A 12,373-nucleotide genomic window follows, 5' to 3' on the forward strand; every position below is an offset into this window, starting at 1 on the left:
ACAAGGTGCCCGACTTCAAATTAATAAAGCCACACGGCTAGGGTATAGGGATGCTGAAGAATGACTTACAACTCACATAAACACCAGCAAACAACTTACAACAGCACTAAACCTTGCGGACACAAGTGCAAGACCTAAACTAACAGAAGTTCAAGAATATAAACTAAACTAATGTGCCAACTGAACATGGAGGATATTACGAAAATCATATATATTTACAAGAATCAAAATGTTTCTTAACCATATCTTGTAGGAAAGTGTTGGGCGTCCCCCGGGGGATCTGATTTCCCAGCCCCCGGGTCGCCAGCCGTCGGATCAGTCATCTTGGACGGTCAGATCTGGTTTTACTGAATGTAGCAAAAAACACTTCCCGGCAGCAAAAAAATAACTCGCTTTTGCTACATTGTAGCAAAAAACGGTTCGCCCCATGAAATAAAAGAAAAAGTCTAAGCTCGCCGGAATCTCGCCGGAGACTCGCCGGAAACCGCGTAGTAAAAAAATGCTAATGTAGCAAAAAATAGATATCATCGGAGACGTTGACGGGGAACTCGCCGGAGAATTCACCGGAGACCTTGCCGGAGACCCCAGTAGCAAACACATTTAGCAATTGTAGCAAAACCGTAAAAAAAATGTAGCAAAAAAATTATTCATATATTGCAAATACTTGGAGACATCAATGGTGACCTCGCCCGCAGTCGGCAGCAGCGCCATTCAAGGTTGAAGCAACTCCATGCAACCGAAGGTAGCAATGCACAGAGAACCGCCGATGGCAACGCACGACACCTAAGTTAGCAAAAGCGAGTCCTCCGCCGGTAGCAACCTCGAAGGGCTAAGTTAGCAAAATCGGTCTTCACCGATAGCAACACCGAAGGCCCTAAGGCGACAAACTTCTAGAAGACGCGCGGTGCCGGCGCATGGTTGTGCTTGTAGCACCAGCTGACACCTCCGCTTTGAGATTTCCGAAGGCTGGTGGTTCCGGGACAGACGAATAGCGCCAGGAGAGGAATGTCCGAGAAGAGAAGGTGCGGGCGGCGCGCAGCGGCAGAGCCCACGAGGGACACGGCAGCAGCCCACCAAGGACGCGGCGGCGCGCGCCGCATGAACTCCATGGCGCACGCATCGAGCGGCGAGGGAGGCGGCCGCACACGGGAACTCCATGGCGCACGCATCGAGCCGGGGATGCGGCGGCGGTGCGACTCGAGAGGAGGCTCCGACGGCGGCGGGAGGCTACAGCCGGCGAGCGGGAGGAGCGGCGGCGCGTGGCACGGAAGCAGCGCCGGCGACGGGCGGGAGGCGGCGGCGCGTGGCTCGGGAGGCGGCGGTGCGTGGCATGGGAGGCGGGCCGTGACGGCTAGGAAAGCGGCGGCGCGTGGCTCGGGAGGCGGCGCCGGCGAGCGGCTGGAGGCGGCGCCGGCGAGCGGCTGGAGGCGGCGCGCGTGGAGGGTTGGGCACGGGGAGGATAAGGCGAGAGATAGGAAGAAGAAAGAAAAAAGGAAAGAGTGTGGGGCCAGGCATGTGGAGCGATGCGTGCATCTAACGGCCCTCCACCCGGGGGCTGAAAACGCGTGATCCCCGGGGGAATAGAATCGTTTTCCATTTAAAACGGTTTTCACTTGTGTGATTGTGAAATCCGAAAGGTCCTTTCGGATTACCGTACTGCCAGACGGACCGTCGTGACTCGTGAGAGAGACGGCCTTGACTCATTCGTCCCCTCGCCGGCTGCTCGGTCTGGTCGAGCCGGAGTCCATCATCGTGCAGCGGAAGCCGGCACGACAGCAAAACCGCCCTTGACACGCCGCCGTCTCCTCCGCCCCCTTCTGGTCATTCCACTAGCTCCCTCCACTACCACCTCGCCCCCCTCCCTCACCGGCCGGCGACGATTCCCCAACTCGGACCTGCCGTTCGGGTAAGCCCTCTGCTGCTGCTGCTGCTGCTGCTACGGCGGCGTCCCCTACAGCCTCCGCCGCAGCTCCGATCCGCTCTCTCTGCTCGCAGTTAGCTCAGATCCATTCCTGCGCCCGACGTGCCGTCTCGCAGGACCCGTGATCTCCCTCTGTAGCTGCCCGTGCCCGCGCGATGCTCTTTCTCGGCTGGGGGCGAGTCACGAGCTTGTTCCAGCGAATTTCACCATCTCCAGCGATGCGGCCTTGTCGTTGTTGAGCCGCTGCTCTGCACGGAGTTAGTGGTTAGGTGGAGGGACCGCTCCTTCGCTTAGGAATTGGGAATTGTTGTTTCCGTCATCGCGTCGTTCCGTTCTTTTGCGTCTGGCCCTCTTGCTACAAGCTGAGGAATGAATACGTGTTTCTATTCACAGAAAGCTGTCCATTCCCTAGACTGAAAAAACACGCTGCTCAGATTGCAGATTGAACGATTGGCTCAGGTTTCGTTGATCTAATCAATGAAACCGGGGATGCTGATCCCTGTAATCTAAAAAAAAGATTGAAAGATTGGATTTTCATGGGTTACACACAGTCTTGCGTTGAATTCTTAGTTGTATCTTCTGCCTTCAGAATTTTGTCCAGTTCATTGTACTTGGCTACTTGCTATGTTATCGAGTATTCACGAGTTTTCTTTCTGTGCCTTCCTAGGTTTCTTGCTCATTTCCGGATGTGATTAACGGAGAATGCTGGACTTGAACATTTGATCCATTGCTGCCAAGGCCCTCTTTTTCCTCTGCTGGTGGTAGCAAGGCTCCATGGCTTTCGGAGAAGAGAGATATGTGAAGTTAGTTTCTGCCCTCTCCATGGACTAAAGACTTTGTTGCTTTAAAGAAAAACCTAAGTCAGCTTCATTATGGTTTACAGAAAGTTCATATTCTATAGGGTTCCAAAGTTTTTTGTTGTTGAGATTTATAGATCTCCAAGTTAATGTTATAAGTAGTCTCAGAAAAATAAAAATGAACAGTATTCTGGCTTGTCTAAGCTGTCCTTTGTTTTTTTCAGATTTCAGGACTGGAGGTCTGAGTATTCTGTCAGTTCAGAGAGGGTAATTTCAGAAGAAAGACATAATGCATTTGACTCACTAAAGGATAAGACTCTAGGAGCCTTGTCATTCTTTGGGAACGTTTCGCATTCTGAAAACCTGAACAGATCAACTCCAGAGGAAAAGAAGGCAAAAGCAAGAGTTCTCGATCCTCAAGGGCCATTTTTGCAAAGATGGAACAAGATATTTGTGATATCATGTCTTATTGCCGTTTCTGTGGACCCATTATTCTTCTATATCCCTTTGATTGATGGTGACAAAAACTGCCTGTATCTGGACAGGAAGTTGGCAAGGGTAACAAGTATCCTGCGCTTTTTCACAGATATCTTCTATTTGCTGCATATGATATTCCAGTTCAAAACAGGATTTGTTGCCCCATCTTCCAGAGTATTTGGTCGAGGAGTCTTGGTCGAAGACACATTTGCAATAGCAAAGCGGTATCTGTCAACATATTTCGTGATTGATTTTCTAGCTGTCCTACCCCTCCCTCAGGTACTTCATATGTCACTGTGTATTAACCTGCAAGAGTGGAAGTATCTAGCATGATGTGTTTACTAAACCAGCGACAACTAATATGGAACGGAGGGAGTAATTTTGATAATTTTTTTGGGATCCATTAAAACTCATTGTATGCTTGCAATTTTGTACTAGTTTGCTCATGCAAAATTATGAAGAAGGCAGTAGTAAACTGTTGCCCTTAGCTAAATTAGGGTACTTTAATTAATTTGTTGGACTTAATGGCCCGGAGCGCATTTACATATGGAACATCCATGTAATGAATTGCAGCACTGGGGAATCAAAGCCTTACTGACTCAGCAATGAAAGGTTTAGTGCAGCTATGCACAGAATTGTTAAGTGCTGATAAGTTGGATTGGCCAGGCGAATGTTAAGTGGGGGCATTCCATAATTAGCATGCTGACAAATAAGCTAATGGTTAACAGTTCAGTTTCTTGGTAATTTGGTATGTTTGAAGCTCTGAGGCACATGCAAGGCATGCCAACAAGGGCACATACTTTTAACCTATAAAATTGAATAATTGAGCGTGCCATTTTTAATTTTGAGTGGAACAATGTCAAAAAAGTCCTATGTATGAATCTCTTTTGTCATAAAGCTTTAAATGACCACACCATTTTCATAACCAGGTATTTGTATTGATAGTGCTCCCCAATCTCCAAGGTTCAGAGGTTATGAAGGCAAAGGATGTATTGATGATTATAGTTACATGTCAATATGTGCCTCGACTAGTCCGAATAATACCACTCTACCTTCAAATCACGAGGTCGGCTGGTATAATTACAGAGACGGCATGGGCTGGTGCTGCTTTTAACCTTTTAATTTATATGCTCGCTAGTCATGTAAGTTCTCTACTCGTTACCTAGTAAGAAGAATGATAGTTAAATTATTGCTTTTTTCCTTCTCTAAAATGAATTAACATATTCGAGTTCTGAACCCATGCTAACTGGAGTTCTGAACCCATGCTAACTGGAGTCTGTTGTATCTAGTTTTTTGCATTATATTTATTCTTGGTGGTAAGTTGTAACCCAGAAGAATTGCTTAATAGTTCTGTACTGTGGCTTGAAAGAATGTTCTTGAATGAAGTTCAGTTTTGAGCCCACATCAACACAGCTAAAAATAATTGGTGCATTTGGGAGATGGTATAAAAAGTTTAACCTAGATTCATGATCATTAGATTCTTTTTGTTAGCTTTGACTTCTCTTGGCTGTGCGCTCATAAAAGCACAGGGACAATGTTTTCTAGAACATACTGTAGCACGTATTCATAGCACATATATGAAATTGTCATGGTGAGATACATTACTTTGCAAATCATAAGCCGATGTGTATTGGGAGAATGATGGTGTCATTTACTACTTTGTGCAAATCAATCCTTGATTGCCACTTGATTTCTTCATGTGATTTCCTTTTTGAAGGAGCAAACATGTCCAAAACTTTGCATCTTGTAAGATGCCTAAACTATATATTGTTTTAAATGTTAGCAAGTCTATTCTAAAACAAAGCGGCTTGCATGAATCACCCTTTTCTATTTAGACCTGGAATATTTGATCTGATGTGATTGTGATATGGGGATGCTGAGCATATTATCCAAAAGCATGTACTTGTTCACTTAGAAATGTCATACCTGAGAACTTTGTGATTTTAGACCAGCCTGCATGCTACTGTCGATACACTTGTTAGCCATACTCAAGATATTTCTAACTGATGTGGTAACTGCTTGCAGGTATTTGGAGCTGGTTGGTACCTTCTTTCCGTTAAGAGAGAAGACACCTGTTGGAGAGATGAATGTAACAAGAGAGGCCTAGGTTTTTCATCTTTATATTGTGGGAGTACCACAGCTGGAGAGAATGATTTTTTAAGAGATGTTTGTGCGACAAATGGTGACGCTGACATAGACCCAATATTTGGAATTTACCAACCGGCTCTTACAACTGTTTCACAGTCGACGAGTTTCTTTGAGAAATTTTTCTACTGCTTTTGGTGGGGTCTGCAAAGTCTAAGGTTTGCCCACCCCTCCCCCAACAACCACACAATTTTCTTGTTATCAGTTTTCAGTTTGTGTTCCACCAAGGAATGTTGAATTGAGTTAGATATTGTATTTATGTATTGATTTGCCTACTGCAGCTCTCTTGGTCAAAATCTGAAAACAAGCACTTACACATGGGAGAATTTGTTTGCTGTTTTTGTCTCGATATCCGGTTTAGTCTTATTCGCACTCCTTATTGGTAATGTGCAGGTAAGTCTTTAACATGGACGCCAGCTTTTTTGTATTACATTTATTGTTGGCGTAAGTTGTATTAATTCATTACTGCAACTAGATTAATACCCCGGATGTTGCTCCGTGAATTTACTGGCGCACATATGGGTCTCGATGACAACTAAATAAATCCAAAAGTATCAATTGTATTACGTAGTGGATTTGGTAAACAATGAAAAAAACATGAACGAAAATGCACCTTTGAAGTTGTACTCTGTGTAAACCTTGGGAAGGAAACAAAGCAAATTGGTGCAAAGCCAACATATATTTTACATTATATTGACATTCAACTGAAAGAGCAAAGAAATAATTATTAATTTAGAGGGGAATGAGGAAACACATACTTCATTGTTGGCCTTGGGGAGATTTACTGGTTGCTCTCATGACCGGATAAATATGGCTCAAAGAGCACCAGTATGGCCACCGCCAATAGCAAGAAATACCCCTGAGGAAGCGTTGTGGCATCAAAATTGATGGTGGATAACAAAGCCATATGTGAATAAAAGAAGCTGAAAACTGATCCCATTTGTATGCACCCACAGTACATCAAATTAAATGCTTCCTTGTAGTCGATCCAGACATTAGATGAATTGAGTAAAAAACCTCTGAAATTTCTTTCTTACTTAGTAGAACCATTCAGGCGAACATCTCTCAGGCATCAAACAGAATAAGAATGAGAAAAGGGTATCTCTCTGTCTTTCATGGATGCATTTTTTTCTGCATGCGCCTACTAAAGTTGTACAGAGGGAGAAGCATGAAATTGGAAGAGGGAGCAGCAGCAGACGGAACCACAGATTGCTTGAACGGCACCTAGCTGTCACTCGAGTATTAACATTTTGTTCAGGTCCCATTCGAACTGCTGTTGCAGCTTTGACTGTCCCAAAACTGGTGGGCGGGCATGGATCATTCATGGGCGCCACAGGCGGCTGCCCCTGCCGTGTGAGCGAATCGGCAAGTCAAAGAGCAACAGGTACTGAAGCCGACGAAAATAGAACGAATCACAATGGGTTGAAGGTGTTGAGGTGAGATGATAAGATGGGAGGGGAAAACAAAAGAGTATACAGGTGAATTGGAAGAAGGCGAGCAACAGACTGAAACTGGAGAAGAATACGAATAGCTGGGGACTTAACCCCTTCATATGCCTGCATCGAATTAAATCCTAAGCTCTTCAGTAAAAAATAAATAAAGTTTTTATGCTTGGTTTGCCTGAGCGCTGCCACTATGCTACAACAGGATGGATGGTTGGACATGCAAATCCGACGGTTGCAGTTAAGTGATGATGTGGATATGCTGCATGTGAAGATAACAACTTAAATAATCTCTAGTGGGGTTTTGCTTTATAAGAGATATAGATACATATGAAGTAATAAGGGCAAAATTGTGCCTTTCTCTGGCATGCTAAAAGCACACCACAATCTAATCTAGGACGTGTTTCCCCTTATGTGTATGTGTAGATCTGGGCGTTACTTCATATACCGTATCATACGGTGGCATGTACATGGAATATATGAGTATATAAGATCACCTAAGTATTACATATATACTACTCCCTCCGCTCCCTTGCATGAGGCGTTTATATTTTTGCAAGTTTTGTCAAAAGTAAGGCATGGGTTTACAGTTCTTGTGATTTTTTCCAACGTACCCCTCCGTGCTTTAGTCTTGCATGCACCTCAACTGGCCAATAATTAACCGTGCATGCAGTTTTTAAGGAAAAAATGATGTGCATGCAGCTCTAATTGGCTTTGCATGTGGCCTAGGCTTCAACAACACATGCAGAATTAATGGCAGCAAGTAACGTGGGGTCGTGGATCCTGACAGTTAGTTAGGCTAGTCATAGTGGGGAGTAACTTAGACTAGTAACATGTCATATGTTACTAGTTTAAGTTACTACCTCCATAGTGGGTAGTAACTAATATGTGGTGTCATGCATTGTGCCATTTACTATGGTGTAGACTCAACTTGTCTTGGGGTGTGTGATGTTATGGTAACATAGCTAGTTACCACCCCACTCTCTTTCTTCATTCATTGCCATGCCATGTCACCAAAATGCCTTGAGTTGTGTGATGTTACTAGCTAAGTTACTCCCACTATGAGCAGTCTTAGGGAATTTGCTGCGGCTACGAGAGGAAGGGAGAGAATTTAGGAGGAAGTCACAGATTTATGAGGGGCAGGTTTAGAAACTAATCTCGCCGCGTGGTTCTTCTTAATCGTCGTGCGAATCTTATTAGGCCTTGTTTACGGGAACGGAGGGAGTACTGAAATGTGGTAATATAGTGTGCATACTGTTTAGACATTCCTTTCGAAGGTTTTTAATAAAATTGCATAACACTCTTGCAATTTTTTTATGTAGATAACGTTACCATGTCTTAGAGTTAGTAGATGAGTATGCTTAAGTGACAAAGAAGTATATCAAGTTTATTTAGGTGGTGTAAGAGACATGGAGTAACAACACCCGGTGGTACCTTGTACTTCCCCTCTAATCTATTCATTTGATTTTAGTCATTTGCTTGGGCAAATGTGAAATGAAACTGTAGCTGGAGAGCTTTGTTTTTTCATGCATAATGCTCTCAGTATGATAATTGATAAATACTATGTGAACATCACGATTTTCTATTTTTCTTTATCCAAATCCATGGAAGTTAGATGACTGAGTGGTACTTTGAGCTACATTTTCCATAGAAAATAATAATTTATATGTTGCTGTTGTTCTTGTCTGAATCTGCGTTTGTATTACTATCCATCGATTGGTTAGTATCCGAAAAGGTCTTCGTTAAATACGTTCTGCTAATCTTGGTAACATGGATCCAAAGGAACCTCTTTCAAAATGCATGCAGTGGTGGTACCATTTGCCTGAAACAGCTAGCTCCATAGGCTATTTCGTACTTTTGTAGCATAGCATCAGCTATGAAGAGTTGACGTGTCGTTGGCATAGGCGTGACAACCGTTACCAGGTTCATGATGATGTTAGTTTTTGATTATTATATATATTCAGGATTTGCTACCCAGCTTCGTTAGTGTGCACCCCTAGATTTAGCATATTTTGTGTCGATACTCTATGCAACACTATACTCTCCATAATGTACACATCTACATGACTATGTCTAGCTTATACTTGTTGAAATATATTGCTCATCCTTCTCCATCAGTTCGAACTTTTGGATGAACTGGCTGATGCATGCAATTTAATATGGTCTTATAGCCAAGAGGTGTCGAGTTCAAGACCTGGCCAACACACTATTAAAAAGAATAGTTGCGCCTACATCGATCCCACTGAGTACTGTTGAATACTTGAATATTGCCCACTCTTCTACATCAGTTTGGATTTTTGGATGAACAGTGCATGCAACTAAGTATAAAAAAAATTCACAATTATGCGATATCCGAATCCGAACTGCATTGACCATGTCCTAGACAGTAGACACGGAACATCAATCTTTAACACCTTTGACTGTTTGGAGGGTTTTTCACAAAGCTATAGTTATTCTGTGTATCCAAATGTTGATTCCAAAGGTACCTAGCTCCTTGAAAAAGATTTTTTTTTTTGTCCCAAGCTTTACAATGGGGCAAAGCTAACATGCCAAAGATATCTAACCTGCAGTTCCAGGAGATATTAATTAAATTTCAGCACTTAATACTAAATGGTGCATTCATAAATATTATATGAAGCCATCCTCTACTATCTGTCCGCTGCAGAACACACATTTTGCATCAACTTCGAAATTCTTCAAGTACCCTATATCAGTGTTATATTCAAGTACCAGGCATAAGTCCAAGCCCTCTAGCAAGAGTCTAGACTAGTAGCCTTTACAGTAGGCACCATAATCATGTCAGCGGCTAACAAGAGCTGGTACTCTAGCAACTTGATTATTCTCAGAAAAATATGGGATAACAGTAACATGAGATTCTGCAACCAACAAATTATAACTGATCTGTATTCTTTTTTATGTATCATCATTTCTTATTTCACTTTAGAGTGGCTCCTGATTATTTGTCCAGTGTGTATTTGTTATTATATATGTAAAGGCTGAAGTACATTTTAAAAGTGTAAGCAGGAACAGGTATTTTAATTATATATTTACCGGGAACAAGTATTTCAACAAGTCCTAATTCCTTCTTTCGATTTTGTAGACCTATTTACAATCAGCCTCTGTGCGTATAGAAGAAATGAGAGTGAAAAGGCGCGACACGGAGCAATGGATGGCACATCGACTACTTCCCGAGAACCTCAAGGAGCGAATACTGCGTCACGAACAATACAGGTGGCAAGAAACAAGAGGAGTTGATGAAGAGGGCCTTCTTATGAATCTTCCCAAGGATCTTAGGAGAGAGATAAAGCGACATCTTTGTCTATCACTTCTCAAGAAGGTATGTTCTCACATCTTTTCATTTTTAGGGAAATCTCATACTATATCCTTACATGGTTCTACTGTATTTTATTATAGCTTGATTATCCCTGTCCAGTATCACATTTATTGTCGGGGGTCACACACACTCACCGTCCCAATGGAAATATACCGAACCATACCAATGCAAACGTTCCAGTTTTGAGAAATGCCACCAGATGTATCAGTGTCATGTCATGTGAGACCTGGACCCACACTCATACTCACATCCAACAGTATTTTTCAGAGTTGAAACTTTGCAGTGGCATGGTTCCAGTATTCCCATTTCCAGTGCTGAGCTCTACAGGCTGAACTGTACAAACTGTATCAAATCATATGCGGAAAATTGGATATTCTTGACACCTACTGTCCACCCGTTGCATATGCAGTAGAATTAGTGAGGGTTTTAAATCACACAGTGAAAGCTCCAGGTTTGACAGTTAGTTAGGTCTCTCGGCTTAGCCCTTTTCCACTGTTTGCAGGTTCCTATGTTTGAAAACATGGACGAGCAGCTCCTGGATGCGATGTGTGATCGTCTAAAGCCCATGCTGTACACTGAAGACAGCTGCATAATTCGAGAAGGAGACCCAGTGAATGAAATGCTATTCGTCATGAGAGGATATTTGGAGAGTACGACAACAAATGGTGGGCAGAGTGGTTTCTTCAACTCCAATGTTCTGAAAGGGGAGACTTCTGCGGTGAAGAGCTCCTCACTTGGGCTCTTGACCCCGCTGCAGTTTCGAACCTTCCCAGCTCAACCAGGACAGTGAAGACGTTGTCTGAAGTGGAAGCCTTTGTTCTGAGGGCCGATGACTTGAAGTTTGTGGCCACTCAGTTCAGGAAACTCCATAGCAAACAACTCCAGCACACTTTTAGGTTCTACTCACAACAATGGAGAACCTGGGCCGCTTGTTTCATACAGGCAGCTTGGCACAGATATTGCAGAAAGAAGTTGGAAGATGCTTTGTTTGAGAAGGAGAAGAGGTTGCAAGCAGCGATCGTAGCGACGACTCTACCAAGCTCAGTCTTGGCGCGGCACTGTATGCCTCGCGTTTTGCTGGCAACATGATGCGGATCCTACGAGCGTAACGCCACCCGAAAGGCTCGTTTGCAGGAAAGAGTGCCTGCAAGGCTGCTACAGAAGCCGGCAGAACCCAACTTTTGCTGAAGGAGAGTAATTTTTCTAAGACAGTCATGGTCCAACCGGTAAAAGTTTGCTCCTGCACCCCAACTCACCAGTTGACTCAGATTTATGATTGGATGTTGTACATAGATATCGCTTGGTTTAAAGCTTTGTGGTTTATTTGATGTATAATTCAATGTGTAATTGTTTTTGTTGTTGTCTGTACATGTGCTATCTTTGTATACGGAAAAACGGGATGCATCTGTTATAAGCGTTCCACACTGCATTCGTACCACATATTTAGGAAATGGGAATTTGTGTAAATGTGAATGATCATTTATTCGTCCTTAAACCCTGCAAGATATATTTTTTAGATTCACTAAACCCTGCAAGATGATACGATAGCATACATTTTTGTATGGAACTATGGAATGGGTCAAAAGTGGGAGTATGATGTGGCACCCTCAAAAAAATATGTACTCCGTATTAGGTGAGATAGATAATCTGCTGGGGAAGGAAAAAGACCTTTGGTCTGTTTTTTGACATTGGGGTGAGATTGGTTGTCTTGGTGAAGATGCTCGTTCGGAAATAAGTTGGGAGAGAAATTGCTCAAACATGACCCTTTTAAGTGAGAATGCCTTTGCAATTAAAGGTACAGGGATCTTACAGTTCTCGCATATATGCTGCCTTTGAAGATTTGAACTCTACCTTTTAAGGAGACTTTGAAAAAACTAACGGAAGTGTTGCTCTAGGGAGGCTGCACTAAAGGGTTAACCTCATGCTGGCCAGCGAGAGAATAAAAAGTCGAGGCCATCGTCTGAAGCATCTCTCTACCCATTGTATGTTTGATTTCTCCAACCCGCCATTTTCAAGAGGGCATCGCTGTCCACCTTTCTTCTTCCCGCCCTTTCCCCCCAAGTGTGCATCTCTCACACACGAGTCTTCTTTCAAAGGAAGAACTGGGCATATATGTCTCCTGGACTTTTTTGTCTATCTTTTCTTTTGACACTCTGTGTTAGATTATTAGGCAAATTTCGTGTGAGTTTAATTACCAAAAGCAACATTATAGATGCACAAGCATACTTAACCATACACATCAGACTAAGCACATGCA

At 43.2% G+C, this 12,373-nt stretch overlaps 1 pseudogene; it reads left to right on the top strand.

Annotated features, from left to right (window-relative positions):
- The first annotated feature begins 1,719 nt into the window (after nt 1–1,719).
- On the top strand, nt 1,720–11,595 carry LOC139834922 (cyclic nucleotide-gated ion channel 1-like; annotated as a pseudogene).
- The last annotated feature ends 778 nt before the right edge of the window (nt 11,596–12,373 follow it).

This window comes from Lolium perenne, unplaced genomic scaffold, assembly GCF_019359855.2.
Source record: "Lolium perenne isolate Kyuss_39 unplaced genomic scaffold, Kyuss_2.0 unplaced70, whole genome shotgun sequence".
Classification (NCBI taxonomy): domain Eukaryota; kingdom Viridiplantae; phylum Streptophyta; class Magnoliopsida; order Poales; family Poaceae; genus Lolium; species Lolium perenne.